This window comes from Halichoerus grypus, chromosome 9 (assembly GCF_964656455.1).
Source record: "Halichoerus grypus chromosome 9, mHalGry1.hap1.1, whole genome shotgun sequence".
NCBI lineage: Eukaryota > Metazoa > Chordata > Mammalia > Carnivora > Phocidae > Halichoerus > Halichoerus grypus.
In genome coordinates this window covers 135,427,700-135,450,006 of record NC_135720.1, presented here as the reverse complement: position 1 = coordinate 135,450,006, position 22,307 = coordinate 135,427,700, and the positions used below count along the sequence as shown (strand labels likewise).

Here is a 22,307-nt window from a genome sequence, read left to right as displayed (position 1 = left end):
CAGAGACCTTCTAATAGATGGGCAGTCACACGACAATCGTAATATTACCAGTCCACAAGCTTGCCCAAATAGACATCTCTGAGGTCTAAGAAAAACAGAGCACAGCATACCTAGTCCCTTTTATATAGTCCCAATTTTACAGATGAAGAAATTGAGCCAGTTACATAACTGCCTAGCATCACAGCTAGGGCCAACAATTGAAACCAAGTGACCTAACTCCAGAGTTCACATTCAATCATGGCACTGTATTGCAAAATGACCTATATAGGTTTCTAAGGAAAAATGCCCTACGCAGACCAAAGCAAAGGGAGCTTTGCTCTGGTTAGAAAATTAACCTCCACTCAGAAGGTCACCCAAAGCCACAGACTTGGAATTAACAAGAGCCATCATCATATCAAATCTCCAATCCAAACCATAAATCCTGTCTGTAAAATCCCCCAACAGATTATCCATCTCCTAGTGTTGCCACAAATACCACAACCAGTAAGAGGTAGTATTTACAGAGCATATACTCTGTGCATGCCTCTCCCAGGACTTTATGGACAGGATCACATTTAGTCCCTATTAAGTAAGAAGTACATAATTCCTGTTTTTCAGATAAAAAAATATGTCTGAAAGTGATTTGTCTATAATCATAGACCTTGTGATTAGCAAACTCAAGATGGCCCATTGGAAAGGGGTCCAGGAGTCAAGACGGAGGTGCAAGCCCTTTCCAGGGAAGGGGGGGCGCTGTGCACAGGTGTCAGCCCCACGGCAACATGCGTGTCCCACAGGATTGCAGCCGATGTTCCCCATGCCATCAGTTTACTCTTTCTGCAAACTGCCTTTTTGCCCCCCTTTTTTATTTAATGTTTGTTTTACCTCTTACTCATGTCAGCAGATACTTAACGAGCACCCAGTGTGAGCCAGAGACTAACAGAAGCACTGAGGGTACACCAGGGAGCCAAACAGAAATCCTGCCTCTCATGGAACATGTATACTGTTGGGGACGGGAGGAAGAATGTGTGTGTGCATGCAAAATATATGAGAGATATGTAAATATCCCTATTGTCTATAGATACCTTCTAGAAAAGATAGCTGTACCTCCATGGATAGGTAATGGACACAGAGAAGGAAATCTTTGGTACAAGTATTATGGTAAGAAAATGGAAAATAAGGCAAAGTAAGGATTGAGAGTGATGATACAGGGAGGAGTGGAATTTTATATCAGATGGTAGGAAAAGTCCTTGCTAATGGAGGGACTTAGAAGCAGAGACTTTAAGTAGATACTTCATGTACTTTGGGGTCCTTAGATCCGGGAAGGGATGGGGCCAATAGGTCTCATCTGAACAGCCCTAGAGAAAGGTCTCTCTCTCTTCATTCATTCATCTTGGAGAATCTCAGACAGTGATTCCATTACACTAGACTCTGTGAAAGACCCAAAACGGAAGAGCAACCAGCTGTCTTGAGTAAGGTTCCCTGGGAAATGGTCTCAGACTGGTATTTGTGTGCTGGAAGGAGTTTTATTAGGAGTGCTCTGGGGAGCAACATGGTAAGGGAGGAAGAGAAGCAACACTGGGCAGGGGGACATGCTGACTAGTCTCACGGGGATCTCTGGAGCTGGGATGGCCCTACAGAGGGCAGGCCTTTGGACCTCTGCATCATCCAGTCCCTGGATACAGGCTGTCCCCAAGAACAGAGAGAACCCTGGCTAGGCTGCTTCTACAGAGGGCAGTTAGAAGCAAGGGACTCCAAAAGTAATTAGCAGCCAACTCTTCAGCAACTGCAGACATGAGTAACTGAACACCTTACCTGGAGGGAGGTCTGGGCCAGACACCACAGCACTCACTGCACTAACCGTCCAAGACATTCTCTGTAGGCAGTATCATAAGATGGGTAAGAACATCTTGGGTGAGAGCACCAGGGTAAATCTGACACCATTTATCAGTAGAACTATGGACAAGTTCCCTCTGTGCCTGGACTCCCTGGTCTGTAAGATTAAGGTAACAATGATGTCTATTTCCTTGGGTGGTTCTGAAGATTACAGGAGTTAGCACATATAAAATGCTTAGAGAAACACCTGGCCTACCATGGTAAGCACTGAATAAATTTTTTTTGCTCTCAGAGTATCCCCTCCGTATACTATTTCTATTCTATTAAACAAGTTTGGATAACCCACTATCTCTTCTCTCCCTTCTCTGCTTTGCCGTCCACGTGGTTTGCACGGGGCTGGCTCCACCCCTCAAGTGCAGGGAATGAGCCCGCGAATCGGGCCTGGCCATTAGGGCAGCTCAGACCTTGGTGCCTATTCTGGAACAAGCATCCAACCTAAACAGAGACCAGCAACCCCTCCCCTGGGGCTTCCACTAGACTTTCATCAAAGCATGTTCTTCTCCCCTTGAAAATCCAGCTCAAAAGCTTATATAAAGATTCTGAAATTTCTAGGAATCCTCTTTTCTAAATTTTGGAGTGTGCCAGCCTAAAAATGAAGCCAACCCAAAAGAAACAAAGCCAAAAGAGGAGAGACAGATTCCTAATGAATGTGATTGAGTTTCTGGATCCTGTCATAGCTGAAACTAGCCTTCCGGGTTTTGTAAGGAAGAGAGAGAAAATGAAGAAATTCCTCTGTGAACTGGGTTTGGGCTGGGTCTTTCCACTAGCCATATCTGCCTATGTAAGCACAGCTGAGCCAACTGAAAGTCCACTCTGGACTCTGTAGAGGTGAGCATACGCCGGAGAGTGAGAGCCTGGGGTCCGGCCATGAAGAGAAAGAACATAACAAGAGACAACCACAGCCTAGGACAGTCTTGTCAAAAGAATAACCCCTCACATGAGGGGATGAGAACGGCTCTGCCCCAAAACCCATATCCCCAGGCTAGTCAGGAGAACACTATCCAAGTCCGGAGAGCAATTCTACAAAGTACCTGCCCAATCTCTTCAAAACTCTCAAGACCATCAAAAACGAGGAAAACCTGAGAAATTGTCACAGCCAGGAGGAACTGGATGATGATTAAAGGTACTGGGGTGTCCTGGGTGAGATCCAGGAACAGAAAAAGGACATTACAGACAAATAAGATCTGAGTAGAGAGGCACCTCGGTGGCTCAGTCAGTTAAGCGTCCTACTCTTGATTTCGGCTCAGGTCATGATCTCAGGGTCCTGGGACTGAGCCCCACATGGGGTTCCACACTCAGCGGGGAGTCTGCTTGAGGATTCTCGCTCTCCCTCTGCCCCTCCCAACTCATGCTCACACACACACTCTCTCAATACATCTTTAAAAAATATATAAAAGGAGAAGGAAGGTCATCTCTGCACTCTCTTCCAGTTAGTCTTTGCTCTGATGGTTGAGTGGCCTAGTAAGATGGCAGCAAAGCACAACCCTCCGGCAACTGGATCTGCTTCCGTCACTCTAGTTTAAGCCTTTCCATCACAACGCCTCTCCCATTCATTTAGCACACCTGGCTGTGTGCAGGGTACTGGGGCTCAAAGAAATGCAAGCAAGCTATGGTCTTGCACTCAAGGAATTTGCAATCTAGGGAGTACTGGACAGCAAAGGTGGGTCTCCCGGCTCTCCTAGTCCGATGGCCTCCCCTGTGGAGTGATCCTTAGCAGTGGGGTTGAAGCTGTAAGACCTTGGCTTAGAGAACCCCTGAACTTCAAACAGCTGGGTCATGACAGGAGAAAGAAAGAAGGGAGAAAAAGGAGTCGGCTCAGTTGGCTGCTTTTGAAAAAGGACCACAGGCTCTTAAACGTACAGATCCACAGTCCCTTAAGTTAAATCCTTGAGCCAGATAAGCTTCAGACCAGAGAATTTTTCAGAATTTTAGAAAGCAGCGAGGTTGCATTACCACGAGCTCCAGTGAGGTCTGGGGCCACACCCCCATAATCAAATGTATTATCAAAGCAAAACACAAATACGCACTCAAAGCAGGATAAGGAGAAGGATTATAAATAGCTTCATGAATTCCAGACAGGTTTTGCCATGAAAAAATGTTGGTGCCAACCTTAGAGTGAAATTCTTGGTTTTCAGAGCTTTTGTAACCTTATTAACCCTTTCAGCTTCAACCCCGAGAGAGAGTCGGTAGGGGTCTTCCCATCCACCTCCATTCTCCCTCAAGCTGTGTTTATCTCCTAACCCTGAGGATGATCATCCTTAAAGTTCCTTTCAAACCTCTCTCAGCCATCTGATAACGTCAGTGTTTTGGAGGGAGTGGTCCTGACCTGGTTTCCCTTCCCAGCTAGTGCCTTAGTTCACACTCCCTACCCCACTACCCCCTGCCACCTCGCCCACACACTAATCAGTCCTTCTAAGCTTGAGTGTGCACCCCAAGCACCCAGAGAACTTACTAAAACAGATACTAAGCTCTGCGCCCAGAGTTCCTGATTCAGTGGGTCTGGAGCAGGGCCCCAGAAATGCATTTTTAACAAGTTCCCATTTGCATCCCTTGGATGCTGCTGGTCCTAGACCCCACTTTAAGGACCCACTGCATTACTTGACCGAGCTTCCTCATTCCACACTGCAGTGAAGAAATCAATAAGCCCTCAAACCCATTTTTCATTCTTATAAAGCTCCCAAATGACCCCAATGTGTATTTGACGGCTCACAGCTGCCTGCCTATTTGACACATACAGAGACAAAAAGCCAGCTGGATACTTGTGAAGAGCTTGATTGCCATGGGATTGTAATGGGATGTCACCCTGAGAAGCCCAAGCTAGACTCTTCACTGGCGTAGGACTCAAAACAGCAATCCTAAAGGGACTTGGGGGGAGGGGAGGGGTTAGATTTAGATTTTAAAGAAAATTCCTGAATTAAAATTATTTTCCCACTCCACTGTATCATGTTGCTATGGGGGGCGGGGTGGAGGGTTGCAAATGATTTTTTAAAGTCATTAAATAAAATGCTATTTTCCTTTTAACGTAAATAATTGTCAGCCAACATGGGAACGAGTGCACACAGACTCCCTTCCTTCAGGAATCAGGGAAGTTGTGCAAACTCTCATGAGTTGATTTTCTTAATTTCTCTACCTACAGGCCAGTTGCTAACATCAAGATATTTCTTTAACTTTTTTTTCCCCCAACTCTATTCCTCCATCTTCATCTTCTAGATCCTACCTACTAAGTCCAGAAGAATCTCTTCTTACTCTGTTTCAATTCTCAGGGGAGAAATGGCCACATATGAGAAATAAAAGCTAAGACAGATCTACTCAAACACAAAGCTACACTTTTAGACACAAGAATCGGTGCCACCAACCTCTCAAATTTTTGGTGTCCTTCAATCTTTACAAAAGTCTTCATATTTCTGACAGTGCATTTATGCAAACATTAATGACAACCAAAAATATATTCTTGTTGAGTTTGTTATCTCCTTTATGATTTTGAATATTCTAGTACTACTCTTTTAACTTGTTTCATTACAAATATTATTTAACCTACATCATAGGTTTAATTTTGGAGGGTTAATCCGGAACACTATGTATGATTTATAAATTTGTAAGTCAAGGGATGTGTATTTTTGCTGCAATAAAGATCTACAAGCTGGGACGTCTGGGTGGCTCAGTCAGTTGAGTGTCTGCCTCTTGATTTTGGCTCAGGTCATGACCTCAGGGTTGTGAGATCCAGCCCCACTTCAGGCTCCATGCTGGGTGTGGCGCCTGCTTAGGATTCTCTCTCCCTCTGCCCCTGCCTTCCCCTCCCTACTCCCAGCCTCACACTCTTAAAAAAAAAAAAAGAAAGAAAAAAAAAACAAGCCAATTCATTCCTTTCTCAAGGACTACAGGAATTTCTGTAGTCCCCTAAGCATGACATATCGGTAATAACAGAGTCCCTTAATGAACGTAGCTTAGCCAACTCCTAGATTATCAAGCTGAACCACTGGGTTTTCTTCTTCTACAAAAAGATCTTTGCTTTTCAAAAGAACCAACCATAGTTTCCTTTAAATAGTCAGATGTGAAAGCATATTTTGTCTCACACAAATTTTCACGCACACAGCTGTTGCTAAAAGCAAATGAGAAAATGAAATAGAAATGAAGGGTAAGTATCATCACTCTTATCTTAGGACTGTAGGCTCTGCCTTATTAGATTGACTCTCATTTCCTAACAGAAAGGTTCAAAGCACATGACTTTCCGTGTGGCTATGAGATTTAACCTTGGCCGACACTGCTACGTCCCTCACCGCAGCTCAACAGTAAGCAGCCAGGTGAGATCTAGGACAAGGGATGGCTGCTGATGCCTTACACACAGGGTTACCAACGGCAAGGATTAAATGTCTAAGGAGCAATTTGTTTCCAAGTATGTCTTCTGTAGCTGATCCTTAGAGGCAAGAGTTGTATCTCGGGAAGTTCTGCCCTAATGGGAACTATTCTAAAATTGGGGTTCAGTGCACACCCTGTCCCTCAGTTAGGGTCCCTGACTCTAACCCTAATTGGAGATATTAAGGATGGGGCCTATGAACGGATTTTTAACATTCTGTTTCATGCCTTAAAAATGCTCTTACCTCACCATATGTCCTAACTACCCTTTAAAAACAAAATCCAGCCCTGTTTCTAGGGAAGGACCAGGTTGGTACTTGTCCCTTAAAGATATACACCCCATACTCAGGCAACCTGCTTCTGTGGTACTAAGAATCCCATAATTCACTCACTGTCTAAGACTGTTGGGTGTAGGTCTTCCTTCTATAGATGCCACTGTGCCTGAAATCATGCCATCAGTGGTGGCCTGAATATCTATTTGCTGGTGCCCCTATGTAGCAGGTGTCTCCTAGGCCAACTTGGCCCCTACCCTCAAGTGACTCAGGGCCCTTAGAAGGGTCCCTTCTTTGGGGGTCAATTATTGTTCTGTCTCTGTACACCTATTAATATGCAACTACTCATGGATAAAACAAGGCATGCTATGGATTTGTTCATCAGGTCTTTCTTCCCCAACATGAAGTATCTGAGAACAGGTAATTTGTAAAGAAAATAATTCTTGAAAAACCTCTAGAAAGAAATACAATGACCCACAGACCCCAGTTTGAGAAAAACAACTGTCACCTTAAGAGTCACTTCACTACGATCACTGCCCTCCTATGAGCAAGAGCCGTGCATCGGCCATGACGTCAGCGAAGCACTAGATGGCGCTAGAAACCCGCCGCAGAAGAGTAACCGCCCGCACGGCCTCGGCGGACAGCTTTCCCAAGCACCCACGTACAGTGCTTCAGAACTGGCCCTCGCCGGTCACTTTCCTCAGAGAAGAGCTGAGGAAACAAAAACGAATATTCTAACAAAAGAAGCACCTACCATTCTCACTGTCAACATTCTGATTTAATGCACACGGCCAGCGATGGGGCTTCAAGGAGACCAGGACTTTCCAAGTTATTCTGAGTTCTCATTTCCTCGGATGCTATTTAGAGTTAGAATTTCATCTAGCTCCCTGACAGAAACATGCGGGCACCACAGACCACAATGGATCTGAAAGGCTTTTGTAAACTGTGGTGGGTTATGTATGAATCGCCATTAGCCCACAAAATGAACGGAAAAAGGAATAGATGGCTTAACATGTTACCCCTTCTAGAAACATCTATATTTACATGAGAATGGTAATAAAAGGACAGGGTTTCAAACAAAGGAACAAATCTCTAATGGTTGAATGTAAGACACCGTAAAGAGATCTTAAGTTACCATCTCTTCCCACTGGAAAAATCATCTTTCATAGCTTTTAACAGCCAGCTTTTCCTCCTCCTGCCTCGACCCCAGCTGTGCAACTGACCACACCCTGATGCGGTACCCGCGGTGCTCTTCCCTCCCCTCCATGCCGCTCAGCAGCCACACTTTCAGATTTAGAGAATCTTTCTTTCTGACCCTAAACTCTCCCTCCCTATATACACACACTCAACAAATCAAGCGAGCCACAATGTAAGCCCCAAAACTTAGCAATACTGTAACTCTTCACACCACTTGATAACTGATAGTCTTTCCACCCAATACATCAGAGGAAAAGGGGATGCCATAAATTGCCTAAGTTCTCAGACCTAACTGGCAGGATTCAGACCTAAATGCAGATCCCCAGTTCCCAGCATCCCAAGGACTATTCTGGAAGCTACAAGAAGAGCCCAAAGACCAGAATGACACTGCCATGGAAATGCCCCACACCTCTGCCTCCAGGCCCACGGACTTCCCTTGGGAACCAGAGGCATATCCTGTCTACAGTTAGCATTGATGAGCTCACTATTGGGAGTGGAAGGAGACTAAAAATAGACGTATTATCTCAGCCCCTTGCCTCTGTTAAGTATTTAAGGGAATCCGTGAGCCCTAAGACAAATTCCAGCCTAGGCTGAACAGGACCCAGAGGAAACTTCCCATATCCCAGATTCAACCTTGGACCTCAGGTACCTCAAAAAACCATGAGATGGAAGAAAGAGCTCTCAAAAGCAAAGAGATCTGGGCAGTAAAACCAGGTTCTTGAATCCAGATTTTTTTTTTCTTTTTATCTTCAATTAGCCAACTTATAGTACATTAGTTTTTGATGTACTGTTCAACACTGAATCCAGATTTCTTAATCCTCCCTGAGGATGGCCCACAGGGGAAGTACATCCTAGGCTGCTGAGAGCATTACAACATACTTGTGGCATTTTTACTGAAATCCCCTCCTAGGACGTGACAGTACCCCCCCCTCACAGCCTTTCTTCCCGATCCACCATTCCTACTAACCGTTCCTCTTTGGCACCACAGAGCCTCATGCCCTTCGTGGGCCAGCCCAGGCCTGACGTGCACACAGTGAAGCCTTTGTAAGACTGGCAGTCCTTCCCCGCTGGGGTGAGTCCAAGGCCTGGGAAGAGAGTCCCTTCTCTAGAGCAGGAAGGTGGTGCCCAGAACACCTTCGGTCCTGAACGTTTCAACATGGGGCAGGAGGTAAACAAGGATTAAGAAGAATCGAAGACGGCCTTGGAGAAGGGCCACCTGTCCTCTGAGGGTGCAATCCTGGCAATGGCCCCTCTAAAAAATGGACATCGGTATGAAATACTTTGATCTGAGAGCTGGGGAAGTGGCCATGGCTCTCCAGGGCACCCCACTCCCCTCTCCTGGTTAGATCCTATACCTAGAAAGGACTTCCACAGAAGTCACCCAAGGGCAGAAACAGAAGCAAGACATGAAGCTCATTCAATCATCCTAAGAACGTGTCAGGAAGCCTTGATAGCACCAAGGTAAGGCTGAGGTCACTGCTGCCCCAGGACTTCCACTCCTGCGGGATAAGCGCTGCCCTCGCACATCCCTGCTCCCAAAGGACAAGGGGATACTGAGTACACAGATACATACATGTGCCTGTGTATATACGTGTATTGATGTTTCTCTGTAGCTACGTATACATACATACACACGTACACAACCCTTCATGAATGTGACTCAGCGGGACTACAAAGGGCAAAAAACAATACCCTACACTTTCTTTTTTTTTTTTTTTTTTTTTTTTTTAAAGATTTTTATTTTATTTATTTGACAGAGAGAAACACAGCGAGAGAGGGAACACAAGCAGAGGGAGTGGGAAAGGGAGAAGCAGACTTCCCGCCGAGCAGGGAGCCCGATGCGGGGCTCGATCCCAGGACCCTGGGATCATGACCTGAGCTGAAGGCAGACGCTTAACGACTGAGCCACCCAGGCGCCCCTACCCTACACTTTCATAAAGCTTTCTTACCTCTATCAAAAACTGTTTCAACTATGACTACATTGTTTCATTCCAACGTCACGAGGCAGACTGGGCAGATAATATTAGCCCTATTAGAGGAGGAAATTAAACTTCCAATATATTGTGCTGGTGTGAATCAAAACTAGACTTCAAATTTTTTTTTTTTTTTTAAAGATTTTGTTTATTTATTTGACAGAGAGAGACACAGCGAGAGAGGGAACACAAGCAGGGGGAGTGGGAGAGGGAGAAGCAGACTTCCCACGGAGCAGGGAGCCCGATGCGGGGCTCGATCCCAGGACCCTGGGATCATGACCTGAGCTGAAGGCAGACGCTTAACGACTGAGCCACCCAGGCGCCCCAACTAGACTTCAAATTTAATGACTTATTCATGTCATCCTGCACCTAACAGATATTGCTTAATAATTGTACAATAATTAATTACAATTGTGCAGCTTGGGATATAAACTTTCAATGTTTTATAAATCTATCTAAAGAACTATTTTTGTTGGGGCGCCTGGGTGGCTCAGTCGGTTAAGCATCCCACTCTTGATTTCAGCTCAGGTCATGATCTCATGGCCCTGGAATGGAGCCCCACAGCTCTGCGCTCAGCAGGGAATCTGCTTGAGGATTCCCTGTCTCCCCTGTCTCCCTCTGCCCCTCCCCACCCCGGCTCTCACTCTCTCTAAAATAAATAAATCTTTAACAAATAAAAAAAAAAATAAATGTAAAGAATTATTTTTGTTGATACCCCCCACAGATCACTTTTTACCTCTATAATTAAAATTGAAGTAAGAATGCACAAAAATCATTTGGATTTTTATCCCAAAATAGCTATTGGTCTATTATACTCAATCCTACCTGCATATCAGGAATCAACTGAGGATCTTTTTCAAAAATGTCAATGCCTTACTGTAGAAGGCTCTTTGAACAGAATGATGCCTACCCAAAATTGAGAGGCAGCATGATGTGATGGAAGGAGGCTTTGGAATCACACAACCCAGGACTGACATCTAAATGCCATCACTCCACTCACCAGCTATAGGACATGGACAAATCACTTAATCTCTTTGAATCTCGCTCACCATCTTGCTCCCTGCAGGGGAGTCTCTGGCCATGTTCATTTCCTCCACCCATGAAATGAACTGGCCCACTTCCTCCACCCATCCCCTCATGTTTGGCCACCGCCTTGCCACTTTCTTTAGATACCCAAAGCTACTATCAGCCCAGCTTCATGGGGATGGGAGAGTCCCACCTCATAGTTGTCAGAACTCAGTAAGAACATACATGCCTTCTCTGGGCCAGACACTGCATGGGATCCATAAATGAGCATGACACGACCCTACCCTCAAGGAGTCCACTCCAGCAAATCACCTAACAGAGTACCTGGTATACAGTAGGTGCTCAATATTTTGTTGAATGGACTAATAAGTGAATAGTAGATTCTTAATAATATCAATGCCTGGGCTTCACCCTGGCCAACTGAGGCAAATGTTTGGGGGCAGACAGGGCAAAGTAATTTTTTAAAGCTCCATGTAGGACTTCACTGTGCAACCGTGGACTTGGGTGTATGAGAGTACACAGTGTCCTCCAATGTGTACCCGATGCCAGATCATTTTGTACATTTTGTGTGTGCACAGGTCTATTTCTATAACTTTAAGATCTCCAAGTTTACCAGCTATGTAAAGGTCATTCTTTCCACAAACATTCAAATACAACAACTCGAGCTACTAACATATGGTAAGAAACCCACCCACTTCCCTGATTTCTGAGGCATCCAGGAAGCACGTTTTCCTGGTTCATCTCACTCTAAATCCCCATGATCGCCAGTTTCTCAGTCCCACCCACCATCTTGCTTCCTGCAGAGACTGGCCTGTTTCTTCAGCCCATCCCCTCACCTTTGGCAGCCACCTGATCAGCCCTGCTTCATGGACCAAACCTTTACTAAAAGTTTAATAGAAGGAGACTACAGCTCCTAAAGAAAAATTTGCCACTGAGTGCTAAGACATCACTGTTCTTGAAGATTCTCAGTCCTGCCCCAGGAGATTCCCGATGCCTGGTTTGTTTGTTTGCTTCCCTTAGTCATCAATAATTTTCTACATTGCTGTATCCAACTCGACTTTTCCACCATCCTTCCTTCTGTCATAAATCCAAGAATTCTTCACCACCTTCCCATCAAGCTTCCACCCAAGAAAGTTCACGGTCCCTCCATTTTATTACACAAAGCAGTTTAACACTTTGGTTTCCTCTTCTCCTGTAGGTCATTCTAGGAGGCTTAACTTTTTTTTTTTTTTAAACCAAAATATTCCATCTAGTATTTTCCTAAACAAAAGGTTCATCACCGCCTGGGTGGCTCAGTCATTAAGCATCTGCCTTCAGCTCACGTCATGATCCCAGAGTCCTGGGATTGAGCCCCGCAACAGGGTTCCTGCTCAGCAGGAAGCCTGCTTCTCCCTCTCCCACTCCCACTCCCCGTGCTTGTGTTCCTTCTCTCGCTGTGTCTCTATCAAATAAATAAAATCTTTAAAAAAAAGGTTCATCACCTTTTAGCATCTGGTGGGAGCTTTGAAGTTATTGTTTTTCTTTGACCTGTCACAGACTGACTTTGTAGACGGTGTTCCCTTCCCTCGTGACCAAGTATTTATAGACATATAACAATACACATATAGATACAGATAGGATTGCAAGGAGGAAGTCATTGGCTGTCATGTGTAAGAATGGTTACCCCCTGAGGGAACACAGGACATGACAGGGAAGTTTTGGGGAGTACAGAGAGAACTCTAAAGCATGTGGAGAAGCCTGGGGAAATCAGATAGTTCTGAGGCGCAGCCAGAAAAGGACCAAAGGTGGGCCAAAGTAGTTGAGCATGGAGCCATCAGAGAATGCCCCAAGCCCTGTTTCACTTAAGGCAACCTGAGATCTTGCCTCAAGCAATCAAAATGATTTACCGAGAGCCCTCCTTGGCCTCCACAAGTGACACACTGAGAGGGAGGGGATCCACACTTCTGGGCAGCTATTCAATGCCAGGTACTGAGCTGGGTACTTTTATCACAACAAGACTTTGAGGCAAGGGATGAAAGAATTCTGAACATCCCCTATATTCCCAGATTGCACAATCTTGCTAGCGAGTTTTTTGTAGAGGGCAGGCAGCCTCCTACTCATGACCCTCAGAGTCTTAACTAGCACGTCTGACAATTCTGGACTGTACATATAAACAGCTGTGGCAGAGTTTGGCCGGATATACAACCAAATCAGAAGGATTCCAGAAACAGGGTATCTTGCCATGAGGAATGATCTTGAATTTGGGAGCTACAAAAGAATTCAAATCGTCTAGTTCACCCCTTCGTGACATAAAGAAATCAGGGTCCAAGGGACAGAGATCTCTTACTAGATGCTCTTGGCTTCTTAGCGGCATGTGGAGACCACTTGGTCTCCTGGCTTCCTGTTGAGAGACCTTTGGTGAACACACAACCTACCATAAAGTGTACCATTAATCTTTATTTTTCCTAATTGTAAAAGCCTTAAGATGTAAAACACAGTAAGAAAACCACGATGGAGAAGAAATACATTTCCTGACAAGTGTCATTTCCTTTCTGGCTACACTTCCCTCTTTCTCCCTGATCCCACACCCATCCATCCGCCCCAACCCCACCTAATACATACCGCAATGCCGGAAGACAGCATCTCTTCATACAACCACCCATGAAAACAGCCTATAAGAAGGCCGTGGTTCGGTCTGACCCCAGAATGAATTAACAACAAAACTCAGAGCCCTGAACAAAACATGGCCTCAGTCTTACTGGCTTAAGTAAGACTAAGCACATTTTCTCAACTTTACTACCTCTTTAGATCGGCTACTTGTTCTACTAAAGATGGAATATCAATGCCAACCTTGCCTATTAAACCACGAGCTTATAAAATTCCCAGGATTTAGCTAAGATACCAGGCAATCCTCAAAGGAAGTGTATCTCAACCACAAAAAAAAATAAATTAAAATGCAAACACTTTCCAAGCAAGGGCACAGTGAGCAGCACAGTGATTTGAGTGGGAGTCAGGAGACCTAAATCTAGTCCCAGCTCTTTTAGGGACACAAAACACCGTCCCTGTGGGCCTTGCTTTCATCACCTGAAATCAAGAACTTTGGACTAATAATCCCTAAAGTTATTCCATTCACATTTCTATGGTTTCATATAATCATTAGGACATCCTCTGCACTGACTTGAGTGGTGGGACTTAGGTCATCCCAAAGAACAGACCTGCCTCATAGGCCACCTTGGCAAAGCACCATAAGAAATTGAATGTTGCTAAGAAAAAATGACATTTGAACGAATAGGGTCTCTCTCTTTGGAATTTGCCCAGGTCCCTGCTTTACTTGGAAGAAAACCCTCAGTAGCTCAGTGGCCACGGGCCACGACTGAGGCTGTGGGATTCTTTTCCCACAGCTCAAACACTGCCTCACCCAGCACAACAGGGGCCTCTTCTGATGCTGGCTCAGAGGGTACTCACCCCGTCTGACCTTCCCCCACACACATTATTTTCCTTGGAACGTTCCTCATAAATACTTAACTACAGCCCAGCCCTGCTTATCTTAAATGAATGTACCAGGCATGGCTCCTCCTGGTCCAGAGCCAGAAAAATAAAAACACAAACAACTCATGGCTACTTTAGTGAGGGCTTTCTGGGCAGTGAAGAGGAGGCAGAGGAGAAGGCTCAGAAAGGAAGAGGTCATTGGAAATACTGAATGGACGAATCAAAGAAGGAATACATAGTGCCAAGAACTCTCGGCTATCGTTAAGTCAGGATTAGGCAGTTATTTGGGAAGTAAGGGAGCAGTGGCCTCTCTACTACCCATATGTGAGATTAATTATGGAAGCCAATGGATACGTTCTACAATTGGCTAGCAGAGTGTACATTTCTCAAGTGCACACATTCAAGAGTCCTTCATACTGCACACATAATTTGGTGCACGATGCTATGGCAGCCTTCCAATTTAACATTCAGAGCCTCAATTTCAAATGTGGCCCAAAAAGCTGATATTAGTGCGACCTTGAAAGAAGAGAACACATCAAATAGGAGTATTTAGGATGCATTCCATCTATCACAAAGCTCAAAGATGGCAGAAGAGGTAGAAGCTTTCTACATTCCCTTTCTCCATTCCATCACAGAATTTGAGCACACCAAGTGCTGTGTACTGAATGCTTGTATCCCCCAAAGTTTGTATGTTGAAGCCCTACCCCCTAATGTGATATTATTTGGAAGGGGGATATTTGGGACATAAGGGTCTGGATGAGGGCATGAGGGTAGCGCTCCCATGAGGACACGAATGTCCTTGTAAGAAGAGAGATCAAAGCACTCTCCACAAAGAGGACAAACAGACCTCTGCTGCCTCCTCATTCCTATCTTTAATTTCTAACATCGAGGTTCTCTGACAGACCACGAGGCAGGTCTGAACTCCTGACTCATCTGACCATTTAGCTTTCCCCTCGTGATTTGCAGCACACCATTCAGCACACAGATAGGCACTATGGATTTTTCACCTGTGTTTTGTTGTTTTAATCTCTCTTCTCCCTGAAGATCAATCATAAGCATCTCATGCGCAGAGACCACATCTCATTTGTTTCCAGCCTCCACAAAACCTGGCATAATATTTACCATGTAACAGGGAATCAATATGTATATGATTTATTGGTCAAATAAAGAGCAACAATTTTTGTGGTCAGGTGAAGAACAATTTGTTACTTGTGTCAAGAGAAGGCCTGCCTTCTTGTACAGACAGGAGAAAGAGTTTTGTTCTTACTCATCACACCTAATAGCAACAATTGTTCCCATGTGTCTATCACTTCATAGCACACAAATTACCTTCAAACATTCCCGAAGGTATTCTCCCCCACAGATCTGACAAGCGTGATCCTCAAATGGGATCCCCTCCACTCTGAGAGGCTCATCAAGCCCACCTCACCAAACACGATCTATCTTCCTCCACTCCCCTCAAACATTACAGGTTTGAGACCACCAACTCTAGCAAAGTTTCCATAGTTGAAGTAAAAGAGTGCTGTTTTTAAAGTTCTATATATACTCACAGGTAGGAGACCTAGGGGAGAACCTCTACGTGACCTAAATGAGAAGAATTAATTTTTCTTGCAGACATGGTCAGATTCCTCACATTCAAAACTCCTTCTTGGTTGAGGGCTAGCTGGAGTCCTTCGTGCCTAGGAAGGTTCGAGAAGCAGACTCTATCTGGGGTGTAACCCTGCCATGTAAATTAGAGTGAAAGTCTCCTGGAGACAGATCAATTACCTATTTCTTTTATAAATAGAACCAGACAGCTTTTATGGGAAAAGTCAGTCATGAAAGGATAACATCATGTCCTTAGGCAGAGGGGTGTATGCAAAAGAGGAAGGAGGTTGTCAAAATTCCTTTGTCCAAAGCTACAAACAAATCTCCAATTTGTTACACCCAGTGAGTGCTTTCACTATTCGGGCAACCCCCCAAATTAGAGGGTCAGGACCAGGATTGTTTAAAAATTGAACAAACAGAACAGATTTACTTCGATAGGACAGAGCACGTCACACTTAGGACATGTCAGAATTGCTTCATGAAATTTTATGTATCAAATTGTATTGGGTCTTCCTGTCAAAGAGGTTTCTTACTACAGCGGTGGACCAAAAACGTTTCACAGTGTTGTCCCCGCAGTAGCAAGGTTGCTGGGAGAATCGTACTGTTTGCCCTTTCTCCTTTCCTGCTAGGAGCACAACGAAAGAACAGCATTGTTTGTTTTCTGATAGAGCGCGCTCAACCCGTGAGCAGCAGAGCAGGGTGGGGTAAGGCCTGGCATCCGGCCCATGAGTCATGGCTGCCTCGTTGCTGAGTGGATCGGCCTGGGGCTAGTTACTTCACCTCTCAGAGTCTGTTTGTTCATCAGCCTCTGGGGGATACTACCTCGTTCACTCAGGAGTCTTGAGGACTGACTAAAATAGTACCTACACAGTACCTAGCACGGTGCTCAGCAGATACTCCACAAATATCCACGCTCCCCACCCCACCCCACCCCTTCCAGAGGGCTTGGGGGACCACCTCTGCATTTTTCCACTTTTCTTAGGAGGAGCCCTGCCAACCCTGAAGATGCTACCTACCAATCCAACCAAGTCAGGAGGGGCAGTCACTGAATCAAAAGGAGGTGGGCACATCATTTCCTCGGGTTTTTGGAAACACACTTCTCAAGGAATGCCTGAAACAAGACATCAAGATCTGTTATTTGTCTTAGTTTGCGCAAAGTAGAAGCCTAAGAGATAGATTTTGATTGATGAATGGTTTCAGTGCCTTTGGAGTCTCTAAAAAACATCAGTGTCCTATTTGAAGCAATAAAATGTGTCTCCTGGGGCACCTGGGTGGCTCAGTTGTTAAGCGTCTGCCTTGGGCTCAGGTCATGATCCCAGGGTCCTGGGATCGAGCCCCGCATCGGGCCCCCTGCTCGGCGGGAAGCCTGCTTCTCCCTCTCCCACTCCCCCTGCTTGTGTTCCCTCTCTAGCTCTCTGTCAAATAAATAAATAAAATCTTTAAAAAAAATAAAAATAAAAGGTGTCTCCTCCCTCAAACTCTACACTCCTGGTAATCAGAGGGTTTCCACAGCACCCAGAAAGAACTTTCAATAAATATTAAAGGAAAAACAGACCAGGAGAAACTCTGCTCTTCTCCTTTCCTGACTTAGCCATTACATCAGAGACTGTGGAAGTCCATCCCGCCTCCTCCAGTAAGGATCAGCCAGCTAAGCTGGTTTCAAACTCCATCGGGTGTTAAATTTTTTTTAACACTTATTTATTCCAGAGAGAGTATGCGCAGGGGAGAGGGGCAGAAGGAGAATCTCTAGCAGACTGTGCACTAAGTGTGGAGCCCAAAGTGGGGCTTGATCTCATGACCCAGAGATCATGACCTGAGCCGAAATCAAGAGTCGAATGATCAACGACTGCGCACGCACGCACCCACCCCCCAGGCACCCCAGGTGTTAAACTTTTCTAACTATGAAAGAGCAACTGTCCTGAATTCCAGGACCCCGGGGGAAGCAAGTTAATTCTAGGTGGCCTCCTGCTGGGTCACCCCCACCCCCACCCGGAGTTTGGACAGCAATACAGGCCCTCAAAACCTTCCAGTTCCTCACCAGCAACAGTTCTGTCTGTTCTCACTGTTGCCTTCTCTTGCTTTCGCTCTCCAGATCCCTTCTTCCCTGAAACCTTCCCCATGTCTCCTGTCCAAACACTTGTATTCGTCTTTGCCTTGCCTGCTACCTTGTTTATACCCTTCCCAGATCACTGACGATGCTCTGACGTGTGTCACAATTACTTAGACGCCTGTCCTCCCCCGGAAACACTGGGCACCCTGAGAGCAGGGCCTCTAACTCGTTTATCACCCCTTCCCTGACCTTCAGCCGCAACATAATGCCTGGCCCACCATGAACATCCAATACAGGCTGTCTTTGATCAGAGTTCTCCTTAACTTCAGTTGTTCGTGTGCTCCTAAAACCAAGTGCCAGGGACTCCTCGCTTTGCCAACGTATCAGGAGAGGGCATTTTAATACACTGCAGAGAAACAGAAGGGCCAGGGAAGAATGGAAGCCAAGAGAAGGCCGAAAAGCTTTCTTCTGCACCATTCACAGCCTCACTTCAGATCTCTGCAGGCCGTATCTGCCCAGTCCGCCTAGAGCCCCACCGCCTATTCAACTGGGATTAAGGGACTGGTTTTACCTGAAAAGCAGCTCACCCACACGGAAGCCTTCAAAGGCTTCCCGGATCTCTAATGAGAATGACACCTGCATTTTCATTTTTGAATCCTTTCAACCATAGTCTCAAAGCGTTTTCTAACTAAAGAACCAATCTTTATTAAATCATCTGTCCGGCTCACCTCCCAGCCACCATTCCTAACACTCAGGTCTTCGGAGCTTGGCCCCTGAAGGAGGAGAGGGTGTCCTGCCAAGTCGTGACCGCCCACACGATCTCGGTGCATTCCACCCCTCCTCTGGTCACTCGAGTGCCGGCCCAGCGCCGCTACGGTCACCAGCTTAACACAGGACGTTGCCTGGGAAGAAATGCTGGGAGCCCGTGGGCAGTGGCTGCAGGGATGCTTCTGACCTATGTTCCCACAGCCATGACAATGACAAGGCTCCTTTCAATCCTCTTTCTTCCCCCAAAGGGCTGGAAAATGCGCTTTATGAGGCCTGGCTGAGTCAGGACACAGGGCTCTGGACTGCTCCCCCTCACGTCCCTCACCCACAGGATGCCCAAGGCACTAGCCTATGGCGCACCCTCATGCGGCCTCTTCACAAAAGCAAAAGAGAGGCATTTTTCCCTTTAGGGCTGAGGGTGGCTCTGACCATTAGAGTGTGTTCCATTAGCAAGAGCAGCCAGAGGAGATTAGAGAGGGCGCCCAGTTTCGCTCCACAATGATCCCACCCAGTAGTAATTTGAAAAGGCTGAGCGGCCCAGGAGCTCTGTGGCTCCCTCTGAATTCAATCTGGCCAGCGCTCTGTACTTCTCAGAAACAGTAGGGACCAAGGCTATAAACTGGTCACAGATGCTTGCAGAGACTCCCCTCCCTGCCACCCCAGACTTGAACAACTAGGAGACTATCTGGGGATTGTCACCACTATTACAGTTCTCCTCATCCCATGTGAGGCTACACAGTACCTCCCAGACTCCCACGACAAAGGCACCGGGATAGGTATATTCACCCATCATGGTCTGTGGCCACACCATGCACCCAGCTGCTGACATAGTAGCCCAGAGGTCACTTTTCCCTGTATCCAGTGAGTTAATTCTAAGAGGCTCTTACTCTTTTCTTCCCCTTCCTGCCATTGCTATGCTACATCCAACTAATTGGATTAGGTTCCTTGCTTTTCTCCCTGAACCTCCTTCCACGAAGCTGCTGGAGTCATTTTTCTAATGTTCAAGTCTGATTTCATCATTCCCTCGCTCAAAATTCTTCAGCAATCCCCATTCAACGTGGAGATAAAAACTGACTTTTTCAGATGGCTTCAGGATTTGGTCCTTCCCTACTTGTCCATCCACCCCTGGGGCTCACCTTCTCCTGTGACTGCAGGGACTCTCATTGGCTTTGGGCTTAGCCTAACTGCTAGACTCTTGCATCCCTCCAAAGGAGCTCCCTTCCCTAGAAGGCACCTACTCTCTGGTTTGTTCCCAGTATTCAAGACCTCCAAATATTCGACTGACTTACCTAATTGCATTCTTTTTCCCACACCCAAACCAGGACACATGTTAGCCCATTCTTCTCTATGTTCTGTTTCTTTAGCCAACCAAGGCCAGAAGTTTGAGAAGTTCCTTTTCCTCACTCCACTATTCCCAAGCAAGAAAAGCTTCAAGGGTGTTACACAGGGTGGAATCTGATAGTGAAGAATGAAGTGGAAGGCAGAACAAAGCAGCAAAGCTGAACTGGGTTCTTGGTAACTTTGAGTGACTGAGCCACGCCTGTCTGGAACCCACTCTATATCTAGACTTTTCGATTATATCAACCAACAAATTCCTTGTATTGTTGAATGTGGTTAGAACCGGGTTTTCCATCTCTTGCAGCACAGAGTACCTTATCTGATACAGCAGAAATAGTATGCTCTTTGGGGGGGAAAAAAAAAAAAGCTTGCCTTAGAATAAATAATAAAATAAAACCAAGGGGGTTCAGTAAATGGGGCATTAAATAGAGGCGAGATGTTTGAATTCTACCATAGGATTTATGTGTGGAATCCAAAAAACAAAACCAATAAACAAACAAGAAAGCAGAATCAGACCCACAGATACAGAGAACAAACTGACAGTTGCCAGGAGGGAGGGTGGGGGGGTAGGGAGATGGGCAAAATGGGTGAAGGGGAGTAGGAGGTGCAGGCTTCTAGTTAGAGAATAAGACACAGCATAAGGAATATAGTAATACTGTAATCGTGTGGTATGGTGACAGATGGTGGCTACACTTGTGAACATAACAATGTATACACTTGTCAATCACTATGTTGTACACCTGAAACTAATGTAACACTATGTCAATTATACCTCAGTTTTAAAAAAATTAAACAGTAAAGCTAAGGTGTGGAAGACACCTAAAAGAAGCTTGAATTCTAACTGAAAATTTGCCTCCAACTTTTGGGATCCTAGTTCCTCATGCTTCATTTTTCTACCTATACATTGAGGCTATCCCTACTAACTCCTAATTTATCACACAGTTGATAAGAATAAAGTCTAGAAAGCTATCTTAGTCTGTTCGGGCTGCTCTAACTAAATACCCCAGACTGGGTGGCTTATAAACAACAGAAATCTATCTCTCACCGTTCTGGAGGCCAGATGTCCAAGATCAGGGTGCTAGCACAGTCCGTTTCTGGTGAGAGCCTTTTCCAGGCTGCAGACCGCCAACTCCTTGCTATGTCCTCACATGGTAGAAGAAGCAACCATGCTCCCTGCGGTCCCTTTTACAAGGGCTCGTTCACGCGGCCTCTCCCTTCATGACCTAATCACCTCCCAAAGGCCCCACCTCCAAATACCATCATCTTGGACATTAGGTTTCTAACATGTGATTTCAGGCCATAGTGAAAGAGTTTTGCTGCTCCTTCATACATTTGCATTTGGTCATTTAAAAAACATCATTGAGCATTTCTTATGTGCTTGGCCGGGAGTGTCATATATATGGACAAACCTGAGATATCCTCTAGGCTAGGGTTTGGCAAACTACAACTCACAGGCTGAATCTGGTCCCCTCCTGTTTTTGCAAGTAAGGTTTATTGGAACTCAGCTGTGCCCATTTGTTTACAGACTGTCTATAGCTGTTTTCACCCTATAACAGCTGAATTGAGTAGTTGCCACAGAGACCAGATGACCCACAAAGCCTAAAATATTTACTATCTGAAACTTTCCAGAAGAAGTTTGCCAACCTCTGCTCTAGGCTGTTCACCACAGCTAAAAAGTGCAGGTTACCATAAACCCTCCTTCCCTGAAGAGCCCTAGTGAAGTACACTTCATCAACGTTTGTGTAACACAGTCCCAAATATCAAATTACACACCTCCAGAAAGAAGAAAGGGTTCCCCAGCATATATTCATTTAACTGAAGTTTGAATTTCCAGAATTAACTGGCACCACAAATGAAATGCAGGCCCCATGAACAATCATTAGGATCCTCCTTGGGAGATGGGCAAAACCCATTCCAGCTGGTGTCAATGAAAAACCAAGTGCGGACAATATGACTCATTAACAAAGAAGAGAGGTTTGGTTTTTCTCGCCTCCATCCTTTTCCCCGGTGCAGCTGGTTTCTCAGAATAGTGATCTGATTTCAAGAAACTACAGCCTGGGACTAGAAGGGGAAAAAAAAAATAAAAAGCAGCCCATTTCTAAGTATTAATGCAAAAGATGAAATCTAGAAATTAAGTCCCTGGTCTTTTTTTTTTCTTTTTTTCCAAACCGGTCTATCGGTGACTCACAGGCTAGCTTCTAGCCTAAATACCCTGATTTCCATTGCGCACTTGAGGCTTTCTCAAAGCTCTTTTCAGGTGCGAGAGGGATTAGCGCCGAAATCACTCACACACATTACTGTACAGTGGAGTGGAAACGGCACAGGCTGTTGAACTCAACAGCCACCTAGGTGAATTTGTTTTGCCTCTTATAATGTATACAACACAGAAGGATGTATTTTTCT

At 45.4% G+C, this 22,307-nt stretch overlaps 1 long non-coding RNA gene across 1 annotated transcript in view; it reads right to left on the bottom strand.

Moving 5' to 3' along the window:
- The window catches only part of LOC144379117 (uncharacterized), a 420,220-nt gene extending 399,179 nt beyond the window's left edge, over positions 1-21,041 (bottom strand). The window contains exons 1-2 of the long non-coding RNA XR_013441422.1: positions 20,950-21,041; positions 16,765-16,859 (exon numbers count right to left, since the gene is read on the bottom strand). This is a non-coding gene — a long non-coding RNA (uncharacterized LOC144379117). The remainder of the gene's footprint in view (positions 1-16,764; positions 16,860-20,949) is intronic.
- Positions 21,042-22,307: the final 1,266 nt, after the last annotated feature.